General features: G+C 43.7%; 1 protein-coding gene across 2 annotated transcripts in view; it reads right to left on the reverse strand.

The window, feature by feature from the left end:
- Nucleotides 1-1,378, reverse strand: part of LOC112553964 (growth hormone secretagogue receptor type 1-like) — a 57,615-nt gene extending 56,237 nt beyond the window's left edge. Inside the window, exon 1 of one of the 2 annotated variants that reach the window (XR_003097180.1) lies at nt 78-1,378. The gene's annotated coding sequence lies outside the window, so the exon portion shown is untranslated. The remainder of the gene's footprint in view (nt 1-77) is intronic. The other variant, XM_025221507.1, reaches the window with a different exon arrangement.
- Nucleotides 1,379-19,933: the final 18,555 nt, after the last annotated feature.

Below are 19,933 nucleotides of genomic sequence, written 5' to 3' on the forward strand. Positions count from 1 at the left end.
AAGTAAAGCTGGCAGACAGGACGGACGGAGGGAGGGTGATTTATGTAATGTCACTAATTAAAGATCGCCGTACTCACTGTTTGAAACTGTGGTTCGAATCCAGACCAGACCGTACTAATCCTCAATCGTCGCACAACTACAACACAAACAAAACTCAAAAGTTTCGGAGATGTTCATCTGCAGGTCGATGTCGGCGGCTAAGCTGATGGCGTTATCACAGCAGATGCACACAACACAATCCAACAGGTCTACCGGGGTTCAAATCCATGGCACGGGGGAGCTCCGAGAGAAGACGAAGTGAGCCGAGCTGTCTCCAACGACGTCACCGAAGACAAGATCAGTCGTCGCCGTTGGCGTCCTCTTCGTCGTCGTGGTAGTTACGAGCGACAGCGACAACAATTTCATCGGCGCCGTCGACATCTTCGAACGGCAACAAGCAACTGATTATCTGTCATCTGAAACGTTTGTCGTCAGAAGCGCGAAGGAAGTTTAGGTACACAAGCAGCGGAGAGAAAGAATGAGGACAGAGCGAAGGGAAGAGTTTTGCGCCTCTCACCGCAGGTCCCTAAGTTTTCACTCCACTAACCCACTCCTTCCTCTTTTTTTTTTTTTTCTGTTTTGAACTCGCGCTCACACAATACCGCGCGATGTGTCGCGATCTGACGCCGCCTGCAGCCGCCAACCACCGGGTCTTGCTGAACGACTGACTGACTGAGGGCGTGGAGGAGGAGAAACTGCGGCCGACGGCGGAAGGGAACAGCCCTGCACTTCACTAAAAGGGAGAGAAGCAGAAATGATCCGTTCGGAGCGTCGAAGGAGTGAGAGAAGGGGGAGGAGGGTGAGAGAGGAGGAGGAGTGGGTGCTCTATCAAACTTTTTCGAGAATCGTCGGGGAGGGGGGGGACTGGAAACCTCAACCCCCCGACCCCCTTCTCCAAAAGGTTTATCTCAACCTCGCGACCAAGTGTGGTACGGGCGTTTCTGTCTGGCTCGCTGGCTGGTGTGCTATATAGAAAAAAATGTGGGAGTTGCAGCGATTTGTTTGTAATCCACCCTCCCCCTCGACTCCTCCCCGTTTTACCCTTATCCAAATAACTCTACGGGCATAAATTTACCCACTTCTGCGTCCGTGCGCGTGTTTGGGATGCGGTTGCCGCGCTTGTGTCGGGTGCAGCCAGGCTCCCGACTGCTGATGGCGGAGGTTTCGCGAGGGTTTTATCTCGGAGCCACACGGTAAATGCCGCACGGCACAATTGTCGCGCAGCAAAAGGTCGTAGGAGCATCCTTTGCAGCACCCGTGCCATCCGGTGAAGCTCACCTTGCTTTCATTACATGCTCTTCGCGGCACAGTTACACAGACAGCCAACTACACACGAGTAGCGCACGCACGCCACGTGTGTCGATAATAAAAGGAACGTACAAATAATTATTATTTTTATGATATGAAGAAAAGTATGCTGCCATAAAATAATTGATCCTCTTTACTGGATAATAACCTAAAACCTTTTTTTTTTTAATGATTCGACATCTGCTTTGTAGTCATCAGGGGGGTGAAGACGAGAATTTCCGTGGGACTATAAGTATGTCAGCGAAGTGGTGCAATCAGAAAGTCGATCTTCTCGTGCGGCTTGTCGGATGCAGTTTACTTTGACGTTACGTGCGAGTGCCCAGGTACACCACGTGACCAGGTGCGTGGAAATGCCATCCTCAGCTCGCGCCTCAGTCGACGACGAACAGTGTGGCGAGCGTAAGGAGCTGCAGACGATAGTTGACGATGTAGCGAGGTCGATGTCGCGAGGCTGGGAGGTGACGTGACGAGGCTGGGAAGTGACGTATCGTGGATGGCTAGTGACGTGGGAAGTGACGTGTGTAGGAGAGTCGAGCTCATTAGCGAACGTTGGCCACAGACGATGCTGCCCTGATGACCCTGGTGGTGGTTACTAGGACATCGTAGGTAAGGGCTGGTCGAGGTTTCGGTAGAACAACGAATCCTGCTTCCTGTAGGTCAAGATTATTTCCGACTCCTAGTTTCATGTCTACGAATTTTACTGAATGCTTTGTTTGGAGAGCGTGATATTAATGAATTAAGTCCCTTTAATTTTTTTATAATTACTTTTGACTCGCTTGTGTAGAATTAGTGAACCTCAGATTCATTCATTTTGTATGTGAAGGCTGTTTCATACCTCCTCTCTCTGTACATTTAATAAATTTCTTCGGAATCTTTCTTTCCGTACATCTAAGATATTGTGATTCAAGATTTAATAAGAGTTATCTGTTTTGTGAGTGTCGTACTGCTTCACATTTCTTCCTTCTGTACTTGCTTATAAGACGTGCACATATATATATCTACACTTTCCCTGCTCTTTCTTGAAATCTTTTTTTCAGTCTGTCCACGAGGTGAGGTACTCCCATTTACCCCCAGAACCAAAGTATACATTGTGCCTCATACCACTCACCTATTAGCCTTATCATAAGATGAAGGGTCAGCTTCTCATCGCCTCAAACAAAGTTTTCAAGGTTGCGGCAACTTCCTTCCTTGACAAAAAGGCGAGAAGCACATCTCCTCCTCACAAACAGCTTTATGTGTGTTTTATGGACCATCATCCCTAGCGGTAGTAACAATAGGGCGGAGAACACTTTGTGTCTCTCTGTACATACATAAACTAGCTCACAAAGCCATGTCGCCCTCTCAAAGTTATGAATACTTTTATGTGAAGGGGGAGGGGAATGGAGGTTCCACACGACTTTGCAATGGAACGTTGCCTAACCGGTCACGTGACACTGAGTCTGGGCTTAGATGTGTCAGTGCTTCTCCCATGTTTCATCCAGTCAGTGCTCGAGAAAGTTTTCATGATCTTGGAAAATTTGAAAGTTTGAGGATAGAAGATGGACAAGGTACAGGAAGACATGTTTATTTGAGCTAGCGCCACCTATGTCAAGCATCTCTCGTATTTTGTGAAAGCGAGGATGTCTTTGTACAGAAAGCCTGTAATGTACGCCTGTGTTATCTAGACAGGTAGCGCCTATTCCTTCCCAAACAAGCTCCAAAGCTGATGGCATTTTAACTTCGTTACATGTTGCAGAGAAGAAGCCTCTGGAAACATTCTGCGGAAAGGATCTTCGTGCGACCCTCTGCTGGACGAATAACTTTGACCCCTACCGGCGAAAACCCGCATGCTTATTTGGGAAGACTACCCAAGCACTCTTCAAATCAGGACCTGGACCTTTTGAAGAACCCCTTTCCAACATGCTTTTCTATTTTGGAAATACAAGATGCGCCCAAGGGAGTGGTGCCTCTGTCTGGTCGAAGAAATCTTGTTAAGTTGGTGCACTCGGTGTCTTCAGGCTCTGGGAGGAGGAAGAATGTGTGAACTTCGTTTAGAACCGACCTAAGGGCGTTCATTGCACATGGCGCCCATCGTACTTTCTGGAAGCTCGGGGAGCCGATGAGAATTCAATCAAAGGCCTCTTTGCTGTCCAGACGGTGCGATTAACCACCATCCTTTAGTTAACTTTAGGGGATGGAATGAACAGAGGGAGTATTACACTTTAAGCGCTCACACTGCAAGATGGCGACAGGTTTTGACAGACTGATCAGTTTATCAGCCTCTGTCTTACGGTTGATGTTAGGGGACCAAATGGAGGAGAGGATAGCACTCCCAACTATAACCAAAAATGTCTTAAATTCAAGTACCTGCTCCTGCCTGTGGATGTCATTAGTCAACTCGTTCTCTCCAGCGGAGTCTGCTGTGGAGGAGGATAGGTCTTGGCAGACAGAGGTCAGTCTACAAACGCCAATACTAGACCATTATTCTCCCAAGCAGGAGTAAATGATGGCAAAAAATTGCCAGTTTGTGACAAAAGGGTTTAATGAAATAAAGAGACATTTCAGACGAATGTGTGTTGGATCCGACCAGCGGCTTGCACCCTGTCGCCTCCTGGGGGCCTTTGACGCACTACAATAACAATGTGTGTGTTTTGTTTATTTATTTTTTTTTTTTTATCAGCACAAATCCACAGATCTTCAGGCAATGACATTCTAAGCTGGCCGCAAGCAACGGATGGTTTTCTTGACCCTACGGCCGCGCCCCGAGGACGTGTCAACTGATGTCAAAGGTCAATGTGGCAACGATTCTTGCCGGCACTTCGCTGAATGGTATCCAGGACCACGTGAGCAATCTTCCTTAACGTTCTCCCATCACGTGGTCAAATCTTGGCAGGGTATGGCTTATTGAGTGGGTCTCTGGCAACTTGTCTTTGTAATATATCGAGAGACGGGAGACAAGGTGGCTGCTTGGTCTGAAGAACAAGTCTTTGTGCAAACATCCCGTCAGGTCCTGGAAACGCACTGAGCACTGCTCATTCTCCTCAGTTTCCCTTTATTGCAAGCCCCTCACTCGCCTGCCAGCCGCGCATTGGATGCTTCTACGACTTTGTGTGCTGCATTCGTTTTCTTTTGAGGTAGGAAGGAGTGCTCAATAAAAGAACTGCTGATAAGAGAGAGTGGGAAGTGTTTGTTCTGGTGTCTGTTTCCAGACTGAAATCCAGGAAAACAGAGAGATGGGAGAACGAATAGCAGAGTGGGGAGACAAACACGAAAGGTTGGTAGGGGTTGTACAGCTCTGTAGACAGTATTTCTCATTTGCTGCCTACACCCTAGAGTGACAAGAGAAGAATAGCAAAGGTATTGGACTGAAGCCACAACAGCCATGTTGATCAGATTCCTCAAAATTACCAAATCACAACCTGTTTCACATCCATACACAAAAAAAGGCAAAGATTTGTTAAGATGAGTTGACTGACTGGAGTCTGCAGAATTACTAATAATTCTGACCGATATTGTCATGGAATATTTACTTTTAAACATGGTTACAGGCAGGTCACTCACAAGACGGATTCCTGTTTACCTGTACTAATACTCGTGCATCAAAACAAAAAGATATTTTCCTTCGTCTGGTCTTTCCAGCGGATGTTCCATTAAAGTTTGTCTGCATCCTTAGTGCATTGGTGATTAGCTGGCGGGCAAACCTTGGCGCCAGTTTCCGTACATGTAAAATGAGATTTTAATTCTTTGACACATAACCTTAACTGAAAACAAACAAATAAAAACGAAACAGAGATGAGGTGGAAAGAGAAAGATATATCCAGACCTTACTGATGCTCCGTACTGCTGAGGCAAGAGAAGGGGGACAAGGAAGAAAATTGCATGAGCACTAAGATTCTAATGTCCAAGATTTATCTCACTCAAACTTTCCCATTCAACACTGCATGTGGTATTCGTCTGAAAGAGTCAAATGACAGACTAACAGTGGAATTAGCAGACGACAGGACTGTTTGTTTGCACGACACGACTCAATCACTCATCTATTATCCGCAAATGACAGATACACCTTCAGCAGGATGCATAACACCACCGTTCACTGGCCTATTTTTTCTTCCTTCCTTTCTTTTTCTTTCTTAGTTTCTATGCTGTAAAAGAAGTCACCCACATACTTTTAACATTTTACTAGGTATTCAGGATTGTTACTAGCCATCCTGAAAGCTCTCGCCAAAGCTTCACCGTGTCATCTCGGTCTCCCGGAGTCCTGCAAGCTGACCTCGCGTGAACTTCTGATCTGTCGGCGAGGTGGTGGCGTCGGGTGTAAAGCACCCTGTAATCATTTCTGGGGTAAACAATGGCTAGCATCAAAATATCCATTAGTTTGAAAGAGCAGATAACAGGTTTCGCTCGCGCACAAGTTGCCGGCGGATGAGGGGTGGGGTTGAGGGAAGGGGTGGCACCATCAGCAAGTAAACTGTGTACAACAAATATCGCGTGTGTGTGTTACTGTCTAGTGATATCTGTTAACTCTCACTGTAAGGTGGCTGGTGATTTACAGGTAAAACACAAGAAAACCACGCTTGTTTACCAGGTGCCGTGTAACAAATAGGTGTACACACTTACATCGCTCATTGCAGTTTTATTTTATTTATTTATACCTCACAAAGTCTATCAATCACAGGTTCTCTCTATATCTTTTTTTCTGTCAGCCTCCATTTGTATTGAGATCACATCACATAATATATCTCTAGCTGCCAGGTCTCCTCTTTTTATTTTTTTGCTGTTCTTTCTTGCGTTCACTCTTTCTGTTGTTCGTTCTTTGATGCAGAAAATAGTTTTTCTAAATCTGTTTGGTTTAAGTTTACTCCAACTTACTCCTTATGTATATATGTTAGTACTTACAGATTTTGACAGCGTGTGAACAATTATCGACACTTGTATTCATTGCTGTTGTCGTCCATTAACGTCAAGTTTTGTTTCTCCTACTTTTGTTGCTGCAGTTCTGGTATTCTTTCTCTTATTGTTGTTATTTCTTCTCTCTTTCTTTCTTCTTTTTTGTTCCTTCTTTATTCTTTCTTTCCTTCTTTCTTCTTTCTTGTTGGAATCTTTAAAAAAATGGAATCTTTCTGTCTCATCATCATCATGATCATCATCATGATCATCATCATTACTCGCTTTGCGTACAACTAGCAATTAGAATAATCTCTGCTGTTATCTTACAGATTTCAGTGTTTGTCTATTGCCATCAAGCCCAATTTTTCTCTTTATCATTTTTGGCATGTGCAGAGTTTCCACACTGCTGCTGATGTAAAAGCTGACGATAATGATTGTTTTTCATATCAGAGGACCCCCCTGTGTTTATTTACTGTGGCACTAAGGCAGGACTAGTGGCCTGCAGCCGTAAATACACAAAATGTGTTTCAAAGCTGTCACAGCATCAAGAGGCTGGACAGGCAGGCTGCGAGCTATCCAAGTATCTCATTCCCTTGTTGACGATTCACAACCATGTAACTCACTTTGTATTCTGCATCAGACAACATGGCAGTCTGCTCCTGTCGGTGTTTGTGATCAGGGTGCAGGTCGCAGGCAGTGTAGACAACACAGACATTCATCTACATCCATCAATATCCAATGAATGACAAACACAGCAAGGCGCACAACTAATTAAGCAACACCACTTCAAAGGCTAAACGGAACAACCAAGCAAAAATACCCTCGAGAATCTGAGATTAATGGGACCATTTCGCCAGCAAAGTAGAGAAAAAAAAACATACAGTTTGTGGAAATCAGATACCATCAAATCGGTAATAAGTAGCTGCAATTGAAAAAAAATATACACAACACTTCATCTTCCTTTTTTGTCGATGGTACAGCTGCTGTTGACTAAAATAGACAGAATACGATATATTCAAACATTTTATCACCGGGATGCATAGAAGGATAAAGTTTATTGCATCTGTCATCACCGCCGCTCCGACAATGAAGATACACTAAACACACAAAAGAGGGGAGAATTAAAATGTTAGATGTCCCCAGCGATGATGATAACATCACTGTGGCGCCGTGAGGAGAATTGACCTAACTACAGGACATCAGAATTTTAAAAAAAAAAATTATAAATTATTAATGACAATAAAACGATGCAAACGAAGTCATTGAAGTCGGAATACATAAAAAAATATTTTTTTTAAACTCAAATTATTCATTCAAAGAAGAGGGTAAAGGACGTACCCTAACCTGATGTCGTTACCCACGAAAACACCCGTGTACCTTCAGCAGCGATGGTTTAACCCAGTGCACCCTGACTTCAGCATGCAAATGAACGGGTAGATGTTGACTTGGGGTGAATTAAGAGATTACAGTATGCCATTGAAATCCGTGGTGAGTCAGACTGCGGGAAATTCTACACCAGACGAGCTAGAATAGGCATTCAGAGCATGAACAGTTTCTGTTGGACTGACACCTTCAGAAACATAATGACAAATCGTGGAGTGTACCTGCCCGAGGTGTTTATTTGATGAAAATAATTCTCAGGGATCTTGTTCTGGAGGACAAAGCATTATGGCCGTTGAGCGAGAGGGATGTGAGTGATGAATGAGTAGGTGAGTGAGTGAATGCCATGGGTGGGTCTTGAAGGTGTGCATAACTAGGTGAATGAATGGACGAACGAATGAATGAGCTAAAACTGTCTTCTTCCACTTCTTTAAATTGATTTAGGGAATACAGCAAAGAAAAATGGAATGCAGCTTTACAAGTCGAGGTGAGAAAATGGGCAAGAAAGGTCTTGTTGATCAAACAACGAGGTCCTCTCCAAGACTGTCAGAGGGCATAGAAAACTTGTTAGGTTGAAAAATGTTATTAGAATATTTGTCTTTTAGAACTTATGCAAGTTTTGTCATGAAAGTTTGCTCAAAACGCTGCAACGTCTTCATCATCGTCATCCATCCACCATCCACCATTATCCATCCATCATCATCTAACAGGTGAGCCAATATGTGTCCTCGGGTTTTCTGGATGGTCTACAACGTGTCATATCTAAGCTCTGTTAAATTAGCACCATATTCTTATCATTAAGCTGTATTACCACGATGTTACCTTACCAATACAAGCCAATCTTCACACGTGACCAAGACATTTTCCACCTGAGACCAATACATTCTTGCACTCAACCAACACACCTTGCACAGGTCACAAGTGATGATTCACTCAACTAACAACAACCACCAAGACGTGGGAGGAACGAACATGGATCACAATCATCTTCTACTGGAGCAAATTTTCTTCACTTCACGCTCGGTCTGCTACTCACTGAAGCTCGGACTCAATCGTTCCTGGATGATGACATCACCCGCAACAGAGCTCATCGTCAGCCACCCAGAATCATCACAGATGCGAGACTTACTTTATCACGACTGGGAGGACCACGACTCCCGCCCACATCCGCTGTCAGCTGCTTGGACTTGAAGAGGATTCAGCAATATCTTGAGGAGATAAGGTAATAGGCGTTGAAAACCACCCGCGTAAACATCGGCTTTCTAACGAGCTAATCACCGGCAATTCGCGATGCACTCAAGTCTCTCGTCAAACCAGTTAAAATTCTTGACCTTTGAAAATTTAGCGAGCGTTGGTTATCGAGATCACTTATAACCAGGGTCAGTCCTGAAGTCCCCGGCTTTCTTCAGCTCCTGGAGGTTGGTAACCAAATGATCTGTGGATCGTGTCCCTTTGTTCGAACGATGAGCAACGGTTCGAAGCGGTAAGTAATCAGGTGTGTGGTCACCAAGGCTGACAGGTGCAAAGTGAAACATGGTAGTCTGGACACAGTGTGGGAACTCTTGGCACATCAGGTGAGTCTAGTAGTTTGTGTTCAAGAAACCTCTGTACATCGGCAAACACGTATCTGAATATAACATGAAGACGGAAATAGCATAAATATTTTAGTAAAAAAACATTTCGTATTCTGCCGAGGGCATCAGATGTCGTAAAATAATGAAATGGGGGACACAAGCAGGTCTTAAAATAGGTATAACCCACAACAGTTGTTTTGTTTTTGTTTGTTGAGAAGCAAGATTGTAAGTACAGTGATACCTCGGTTCTCGAACATAATTCGTTCCGGGAGGACGGTCGAGAACCAAATTGTTCGAGAACCGAAGCAATAAATAATATGGTATTATTAAAACAAAAACAAAAACAAAAAAAACAAAAATGTACTGTACAGTACAGTAAATTGTGTTTCATTTACTGTAATGTACCAAACTTTATGGCAGGAGGGAATGAATGTGGAGGGAGGAGGGAAGGGGATGGTTATTGTCACTGATGACGCAAGCAAGGCGCGCGGGCCCGCCAACTCGGCTCATCTCGGACGTTCGGATGTTCGAGTTCCAAATATTTGTTCGGATTCCAAGACAAAATTTTCTCGAATTTCCTGGTCGAATACCGATTTGGTCGAAAGTCAAGGCGTTCGAGAACCGAGGTATCACTGTATTGCTTTTGTCCACCAGCTGCGTCAAAGGCTTTTACAATGTCTAATGCTGTAGGAATGTTGACATCTATCAACAGTCTTTCTCTGTCTTACTTTAACGTGGTCCTCTCTCACCATTTCCTCTTTGCATGATTTCTTGCGAGACATATAAAGCTTTGCCCCCGTCCACTCCCCCAACACACACACACCAGCGCCTTTGTTTCAATCACCATAAACCAATGCCTCATTGTCCAAACAGTTAACGGTCCAAGTTCTTGAAGGACAATGGCTGAGCACTCTAGTGTTTGTCACTGACTTGTCGAGGTGTTGGGTGTGGGTGACCCCAGTACCTCGGGGGTCGTGTGCAAGAGACGTTACATCACGTGCCACGTAACCTTCTCTACAGCCTCTGCTTTGCACTTTGCTGTAGTCAATGCTCTTTGTTTGAGAACAACTAAGCCTTTATCCACTTTTTCTTTCACGATAATTTTTTTCCTCGCGTCTTCTTGTCAGATAAGTGCGCTTTACAGATAGCTGCGCCGGGGTTAATAATTTATAGGTGTTGTACAAGTACCTTTTTCACAGGTATTTGTAAACAAACACTTCTGAAGTTAATTCACACTTTTGTCGCGGCTGTATCTCAGGAAAGTTATTTTTTGATCGTCTGCTTAAAACTGTCTGTTTAGGAGATATTTAGACAGCTACACCTGCTTGCACCTGGCCACGGACACTGGCCTCTTCATGACTGTCCATAAACAACAAATTGTTTGCAGGAGTTCAGAGTGAGCTTCCTTTTTTTTCACAACTCCCTGAAGGGAAAGATATCTGAACAAACGATGTCTTAGCTATCACTGGTTCCATCCTTCGTTCTCTCAGAGAAGACATGGTTTGAAGATTTACTGTTTTATTGCAAAGGCGAGAAAAAGTCAAATATTGCTGTTTTTCAGTGCCGCAAACAAGGAGATTGTGAGAAGGGGGAAATCGCTCAAAAAAAATGAAAAACAACTTTCAGAATGGAAATAAATATTTCTTGTATAACCCCTTGCTGTATTCGATCTCTGTGTGTGTATACAAGCAAGCATTTCTACAGAAACATGACCAGCAGATTAGTATATGACAAACCACAATTTATGTATCTACCATCTATTTATTTATTCCTCTATTTTCTATGTATTTATCTATGTATTTATGTATCTGTTCCACATTATTATATGATAGAAGGAGTAGACATTTAACAGACAAACGATGTACAATCATTTAAGTTATTGAGACCAACCTTATTGGATGGTAGTGCAAACACACAAACATACACACAGCTGTTGGCTCATCCACACCTTCCACTCTCTCACTCACACACACTCACACACTCTCACTCACACACACACATGGAAGGGAAGAGAAGCAATCCTAACGAGGTTTAAAACATCTTTAATAACAATGAGAACTTCGCATGTGCATCATTGAAACTTTTTCTCGATGGCGTGACCGAGGCTCCCAGTGCCTGGACGAGTGCGTCACATGAGATTGTTTCTGACAATCGGAACTTCTTCCTTCTCCAGGGATGCGCTCGTGTTCGGTGCCGAGGGCAAAAACGCGGGGTGTTGAGGAAAACGATCTCGGCGAGCGCTCGCCATCGGGATCAGTCCCGTACATCACGTGCAACCGACGGAGAAGGTCATTTCGACCACCTGCCCTCACACTTGCTCCTTCACATCCTTCTGGCGAGCGAGTCTGAAACGTTTAAAAGATTTAGGATCGATCTCCTCCTCTCCTTGCCGTCACCATCTGTTCTGCATGTTCGATAACGAGGAGAGGCTGATTATCGGGAGGAGATATCAAGAGCGGATCTTCACTCCTGCGCCCAGTTCGGGGACAAAGTGGACTGAAGGGTGTGTCAGAGAGTTTCTCGTCATTAGCCTGAGGGCTGTCACGTGATGGCTTGGGGCTAAGTACAGACATTCGTGGGCTGGTGTAAGTAGTTTAAGCGTCTACGTTTGTCATTACCTTTTTTCTAATGCTTCCTACGTAAAAATACTCGTCTATGCTATTAGTCAGGATTTCGTCGTTCGTAAAACATTGCATTAACAGTGTTCTACTGTTCCTTAACTTCATAATTTGAGAGGATATTCTTTGAGAGAAACCGAGAAACGGAGGTGGAGGGAGGAAGAGGAAGGGAGTCGGGTGGCGGCTAGCACCATGGCAGGTTTATCTCCCTCTTCACTATAAGCGGTCAGCAGCGCCACTCGCCTCCCCCTTTGATCTTCGCCTCGCGAATGTATCCTGTGCCGATAATGTTTCAGGAGACGAGATATCCCCAGAAAATTTAATCAAACATTAATTAGAAAGTCAGTATAATCATTTCAGCCAAGTTTGGTATTTGACTTGCTTTTTCCTTTAACTGGTTTTAGTGATTTCTTTTATCTTCAAAAGTTTCTCCCTGTTCTTAACTGTTCAGGGTCAAGGACGGAGGAACACGAAACGTTTACATTGTGAGAAATGGAAGAGACAATGAAAGGGAGGATGAGGGGAGGGGAAAGCAGAAGTTAGTGGGAAAGGGACAGAAGTGAGCGGAGGGAAGAAGCAGGGGGAGGGTAAGACTGTAAGCACGACTGGAGGCAGAGTTCAACCACGGAATGTTTGGCAGAAAAAATACTTTTCCCTGGTAATGGTTCTCTAAAACTTCTAAATTTTCTTTAAGAAGAAAAAGAAAACCAGAAGCAGTTGCAAGAAAAGAAGAACGCAGATTAGAGAGAATAGGAGGAAACAAAAAGATGAAAAATGCGAGGAGAATTATTGTGATCTCTTTCACCCCGTTAATCTTTAAGAGATGTTTAATGGTTCCGCTGCAGCTTGAAACTTGGGTCTCAAAATCCGTTTTTAAATAATCTTTTCTCCAGTGAAATGAGAAAACGAGTGCAATTAGCAAAAAGAAAAATTCTCTTCGTAAATTTTAATTGTAGCACATGGACTTGCGCATACTGGGTCTCTAGTTCTTTTTTTTTTTCAATCTTTTACACATACACACTCCATTCACTCAAATTTTTTATCTCCACCTGCCTGTGTCTCTCATTCACACCTACACACATACATTTGATGTTTTTTGATGTTTACATGGCATAACCTTTCACACGGACTTTTACTTTTTTGCATAACAATATGTACATGCAAGCTTTCTCTCTTTTTTTTTTTAAATTTTTCTATCGTGTTCTACTTCCCCTCACAAACATTAATGATCGTCTTCGCTTTTATTTTGTCTTCAAACGTTCAGCTCAACCACGCATCTGAAGTCCTGACATCATTGTTTGAAGATATCTTGATATTCACAACGAGATCAACTTTTTCTTCTTCAGTGTTCAAAATACCACATCCTGAAAGTTTCCAGTAAAAATAAAGGTTACAACAGTTTAGGCGATAATAATTGAAAATCACTATGTAACACAAATTTCTTGTAATCCAAATGTTCAAAGCGGACGTTACGACGGTTACTACGTTAACGTTACGTGATGGTAGACGTGACAGCTACGTCATACCGACGTTCAGCTTAGTTGAGTACACGGAGCGATTGTTGGTTTTTCCTAGCAACACGGTCCCTAAACAGCCGCGTTTACATGATAATCTTCTGAAAGCCTTTTGCATTCGTGCAGGGATGAGAAAGCAGTCTGAGAAATCTATCACGGAAGTGACCCAGTGACCCACGTTGGGCCAAAGCAGACGAGCTTTACAATGAGTAAAGAATGATCCGAGCTCGGCGGGACGCTCCATCTCAGATAATGGATGCTGTGGTGCGACACCAATTTTCTGATCGCCTCACCACAAATTCGTTGTCTGAAAACTTTCCCGCAGAGCTTGGAAACTGCGGTGAAGGGGCGAATTGTCCGACTTCACTATAGGGTAGAAACAAAGTGGGTGGCGGCAGGCGGGGTACACAAGTCTGTGAATGGGTACATCATGGCAGGAACCACGTGACAGCCCAGTCAGCGTGTTTGTGATGCTAATTCGGCAAAAGCTTTGGTGAGATCTGTCTCGCTGCTCTTGTTAAGTCCACGTAACTGCTTAAATGACCAGTTGCGAGAGGGGGACTTCATTTCCCTTGTCCTCTACTACTTTTTCTGTCCTCCTTTTCTTTTTCTTCTCTCTATCCTTTTTTTAAAATCTCTTTCTGTGTTTGCCTCTTTCATGTTTTTTGTTCTTTCTGGCTTTCTTCGCTTCCTTCTTCTCTTTCTCTCATTCTTTCTTCATCCTCTCGTTCTCTTGTCTATGTTTTCATCGCCGTCGGTTTATCCCAGCTTCTCTTTCTTTATTTACCCTTGGTAAATACTTTTTCATGGGTCTTTCATTTCTAAAAGAATTTTCTAATCTAACGGTGTGATACTGCTCATTACATCGGTGCACCAAAGTATCAACTTCAGAGCCCTACATGTTCTGAGCATGCAATTTATACTAGCCAGCAAAAACTTCTCAAAACTGTGCTGTTATGCACATTTGCGAGTAAACAAAAACAAATGTTGTTAGATGATACTTTTAAAAGCCTACAGAGCAAGCGCGCTGACGGCAAAACAATCAATGCATGCACAGAGAGAAAAAAGTGACCTTTGACCCTCTATGGATTTTGCTGGGTTGAGGAAAGGTCAGTAATATCGTGTAAAATTTTGTTTTAATGAAGTAGGGAGATGAACCACGGAAAGCCCCGCGATCGAAGCTAAACACAGGATCCTCCTCCTCCTCCTTTCTCCGAGAACTAAACTCGGATGCCAATTACTTTATGGCGTCTATGCGTCCACAGTAGTGTATCCGAAATTAAAACTCCATGTATCGCTAATTAAGTTTAATTCTTTCCCTTGCCTGTAAATCCATCGCCCAGAAAGTTCGTTAGTGGCAGGCGAAGCAGACGATAAATATCGTGGGTAGCCGCGTACCTTGGTGTAAAATGTGGGTGAAAAGGCGGGTGTAATGCTTTCTGATTCTCGCTGACGGGTTTGCACCAGAGGAGCTGACAATGAAATACAGACCTGCGTAATACACCAACAGTATAAACATCAACATCAACATCAACATCAACCTTCTCCGAAACTTCTTTCTCAAGTGCTCCGCGAAGCGCTGCGATCGGTCTGTTCGATCACTCCGCGAAGCATTGTTTACATTTACGGTGCGAGTGACAAACGCAAGTAGAGACTGTAAAGTAAACAGATCGTGACCTGCGCGCGCCTGGGGTACTTAGCACGTTCCACGAGGCGTGTTCCTGGCAACCACTGGTTGCTATGATAAACAATTAATATACAACTCCCCCTCCCTTTCCTAGTTGTCTCCTCCCCCGCAGCTTTAATTGCACCGACTTCTCATTGACGATCCACTCAGTGGGATTTGAAAAAAAAATCAGAATACTCACGAATCCCTAAGAGACTAGTTCGATTTCACGGATGAAGTTTTTTTTTTAATTCCACTGAAGTGTGGCATTGTGTGTACTTAGTTATGAATGTGATAGGTGCTATGCTCTGTTTTATTGCCGCACCCTTATCTCCTCTGCCATCTGCAAAAACCTTATCGTCGTCTGCTAACAAAAGCCCGGGGTCAAGATTGGTGCCCCCGGGGGATGAGAGGCAGCTAAAAATAGCACGGACGGGTAGAGTGTCGGGGCGTTGGGCTCAGCGTGAAACAAGTTCGTTAAGCAGACATGGGTGGTTAGACGGCGCCGGCCTGCTGCAACGGTCGTGCCAAAGTGCTGCAAGAGAAATCGATGAGAAGCTAGATAACGCCGGCGAGAAGCCTGGGTATTACTGTCACCGCTATCCGCAGCCACCATCAGGAGCCGCGGTCCGGGGGCTGGGAGCTTGACCGCCTCGTTTTGGAAAAGTGCTGACCTTTCTTCATTTTCAATGCAATTTTCCTGTCTGCTTCACCGAACACAACTTTATAAAAATATATAAAAAACAGTATTGTTAAGTTTAATGTCAAATGATCTGATTTCAACCTTCCCCGATCCAATTTCCAATCATAATTTTAATCAGACCCAGTGAAATTTATTTTCTACCGAAAACCTTTCTAAACAGACCGCTGGACCGTTGTTTGCTGTGCGATGGTCTGATTTCAATGCCCTCCACAAACACTGGGAGGGTAGAACATGTCCCAGCGAGAACACAGAACACCTGTGGAGGGGGCGCCGCGATAAGCGAGTTGATGGCAGGAGCGATGCTAATTATAGTCGCGGGCCGGCAATACTTAGGTGTGTAGGCACGTGCCGCGGCTATTTTTAGCTCTTATGATCGCGAGTTCACACTTGGGGGCGCGCTGCACTGACCCACATCACGGAGGTCCCCTTCACTTGTTCCCTCCAACAGAGAAGGAGAGAGAAATGTGGGCCCTAACCAGTTCACACCTGGAGCCGGGTGCGCGGAGAGTCGCTAGGCTGTCTGATACTTAAACAATTTTAGATGACCGCTGTCTTGCTTTCATCAAGCATGTACTACGGTGTTGTGGGACTGGCCCTCGACAAAAGTAGAAGGTAAAAGGTTGTCCCATAAACTTTTTTTTTTCCTTTTCGTAGCCTTTATGGAGTCGGGTAACAATTCCCGACACCTGGAGGGACTGGGTGAGAATGGACAGTTGGCTGCTCTACATGGGTATCGAACTTGCGCCTTTGAGTTTGAACGACAGTGCTTTCATCTGTCGGCACAAAGAGATGGTCTACAATCGATAAGGGGTGAGAGGATCACTCAGTGCTTAGTGCAAAGGGCTCCTGTCGATGCCATGAAGCTCAGCCAACTTCCCCACAGTCGACCCAGGAAATGATGCAAGACTCCATACAGGGTTAGGAAAGGTCAGGCAACAAAGGACAGGAGATGGTCATCGCCCTCACCAGATGCTGGCCCCGAGACAAGGGCGCTAACACTTTACTCCCCAGCAATGTAACTACCCTGTCACTCCTCGACTTAACAGGAGGACAAAGCCACAAAGTTTTGAAACACGGCGCAGGGCAAAGAAAGACATCAGGCAGTTAAAGGGTTCAAAAACAGCAATAAAACCCGAGACCCAGTTTTTTTTTACCTGACAAGCTATCAGAGACGAGCCCCCTAAACACTCGCTGAGTTCTGTACCATCCGGTGAGTTCTCCTTCAGCGCCCTCCCGCCAGGCAGGAGGTCCGGGTCTCCATTATCTCCAACGTTTCGTCTCGCCCTCACCTGACAGGACACGGTGTGTTGCTCTGACGACCCTCGTCAAGTGGGGAAACACCGGAAGTGTCATCCTGGCTGCTATCGTAATCACCTATCCCACAGATAATTACGGAAGGTTGAGAGGAAAGAGCAAAAAGAAATTTGGGAAAGTTAACAAGAGAACTAGAAATGGGGTATGGGGTGGGATGGTGGGTTTGTGGAAGTAGTCCTCACAGTGGGCGCTCATACTCAAACACTCGTGTATACATGGCAGTAGCTCACACACCCACATACACACCCACACACACAAACACGTATTCAACATATGTTCGCATTGTCTTACAACAACTCTAACTTTTTCTTCGCATTTTTTATACCTCTGACTAAATCTTGCAGTCTGTGACGGGAGGATTTGACCATATTGCTCACAAAGTAAGAATCAAGTTTCAAATCGTTCTAGATATCCATTGCATGTTCAAGAAATATTCTTACTTTGATGTCTCAAGGACTTAAAAAAGCAAGCAACTTTCTTATAAAGATAAGGAAACGAGGAATTCTGACTTAAACTATTTTATTTGGTAAAAATAATTAAATTGAATTTGCTTTATGCTATGGAAAGATTTCTACAAGCATCGCATTCCTGTGGGTGTGAAATATTCGGACAGGTGTGTGTTTCTGTGTTTGTGTGTGTGTTTGTGTGTATGTGTGTGTTTCTGTGTTTCTGTGTGTGTTTGTGTGTATGTGTGTGTTTCTGTGTGTGTGTGTGTTTGTGTGTGTGTTTGTGTGTGTGTTCGTGTAACATAGTCCGGCCGACACTTTGCTGTCAGTATAAATACCTGTATCCACACCTGTCCGGAAACCTCAACGTCTCATTCTTAATCCTTTCTCACCTTGCTAATGAAAGGAAGGTGTGTGTATATATTACAGCAGCTAAATTTAAATGACACAAATTATTTGCCGGCTAACAGGGTGTCACGCAAAATGCAGCAGAAAAATTATACATGGGAAAAAATCTGAAGCAATTTGTTGCAAGCTTCGCGTTTTCATTTTATTTGAAGTTTGACTTTCACGAACTGAAAAATTGGCTTGTCTGTCTGAGATGTTTCTTGTAACTCGTTGCCTTTGCAGGTGTGTTTATTTTCTTATCTTATAATAGCATCATGCATAGACACACTCAACCACTCTCTCTCTCTCTCACACACACACACCCACACACACACACCCACACACACATGCATAACAGATTTTCCCAGGGAATATCACTCTTCTAGTAAGTTCTACCTGAGAATGTTAAGCACCACATACCTATCCAAAGATTCCAAGCTTCGTTTTGGGGGGCTTCCACGAGGATTGGCTAAATGAATGTAAACGTGCAGCGGAAGGTGAGAGTCGGGAGAGAAACATCTCACATCTTGGCTAATTTGATGATTACTCAAAACATTTCACGAAATTATTTCTGCGGTATGCTAAGAAAAAGAGTTAAAAGGTATCTAATTTGTAAAGGATGTGGCTTAAAATTGGAAAGACATACCTGGTCTCTCTCTTTCTTTTTCTCTCTTTCTCTCTTCTATATATATATCAGTGTAACATCACTGTCTTAATGATGAAACAATAGGTTTAAAAATGCTATCCCCTGAAATTCAAAATGGAGATCTTCCTCGGTGTGTCGAGGCTGTGATGGACAAACTAACAAATTAAATGTAAATAAATCAACATCACTATATACTTCACGACTTGTAAAGGTATAAACCAGCAACACCAGACAGCCGACCTGCCATCAACGTCTCCTTTACCTCAAAGGTCATTGTAAACTTCTCCTTGCTCTTTCCTTTCATCTGTTTTTTGCTTGTTAGTCTTCATGTTTGTAGACAGCTGTCACGTGGGACGTGGTGAGCGTGACAAACAACCTGGCGGCTGAGAGCATGGCCACTTTTTACAGGAAAGAGGCTAAAAGGTGAAAAGGATGCAAATTTCCATGGAAGTAGCTGCCGTTCCACTTAGTGCCTTCAAGGAAGTGTCAAGGCAAATAAATTTGCCACCGTGGGACCTTCTGAGTGTGTCTTCGTCTGTCTTCGAACACTCCCATGTTGCGGACAATGAAGGTGCATGATGTGGTAATTTTAGAACATTTGTCCCCGTGAAAAATATCGAAATTCCTCCTTTCTTTCTCTTTTCTCTCACATTGATACATACATACATGCGTATGTTTGTTCATTTTTGTTATTTCTTTGGTTCTTTTGTTGTCCGTCTGTAGTTTTGTAAATGTCTTCTAGGATGTTCCACCTGTACTTTGCAGACCTGAATGACTTTCTCAATGTCACAGAAACAACACACAAAGAAGAATGGGTATTATGGGTAACAGGATAAGCCAAGGAAGCAAAGGTCATGGTGTGAATGAGGACACCTAGGTGCAAAGTGTGACAAAGTTGGGGAAAACCGAGTCAGAGTTTACAGGTGTATGCACATTGATGTGCATATGTATTCATATGTGTGTGAGGTGTGTGTGTGTGTGCTTCCCTAAAAACCTGTAAAATGATATTATCATATTTTCATCTGCACTTACAGATCATGAAAATGGACAACTTACAGACAAAACCCTCGACAAGTCGTAGACTTTTTCTATTTTTTTTCAACAAGACTAGGAAATAGGATTGCCTTACTTTCTTTTATTGTAGGACATACTGACAATCATAATAATTCATATTTTGTTCATTACATTCCATCAGCAGCACCATAGACTATCCACTACTCTGCCACTAACCAGCTACTGACAAATCAAAGAGAAAGCTAATGAAAAACTGAGAGAATGGCTCACAGATACAAACAGAATAAAAATCAAGGATGACAGCGGCAGAACGGAGCAGAGAATGGAGATGAGAATTTAAATAGGACCTCGGAGGAAATGCAAAGCAAAAGCAAACAAAAGAGGAGAGTCGTAGTGGACAAAGCAGAAAAATATGAAGGACTTGCTAATCAGCAGCACAGCTCAGGAAGTAACGATGA

The sequence above is a fragment of the Pomacea canaliculata genome, linkage group LG13, assembly GCF_003073045.1.
Source record: "Pomacea canaliculata isolate SZHN2017 linkage group LG13, ASM307304v1, whole genome shotgun sequence".
NCBI lineage: Eukaryota > Metazoa > Mollusca > Gastropoda > Architaenioglossa > Ampullariidae > Pomacea > Pomacea canaliculata.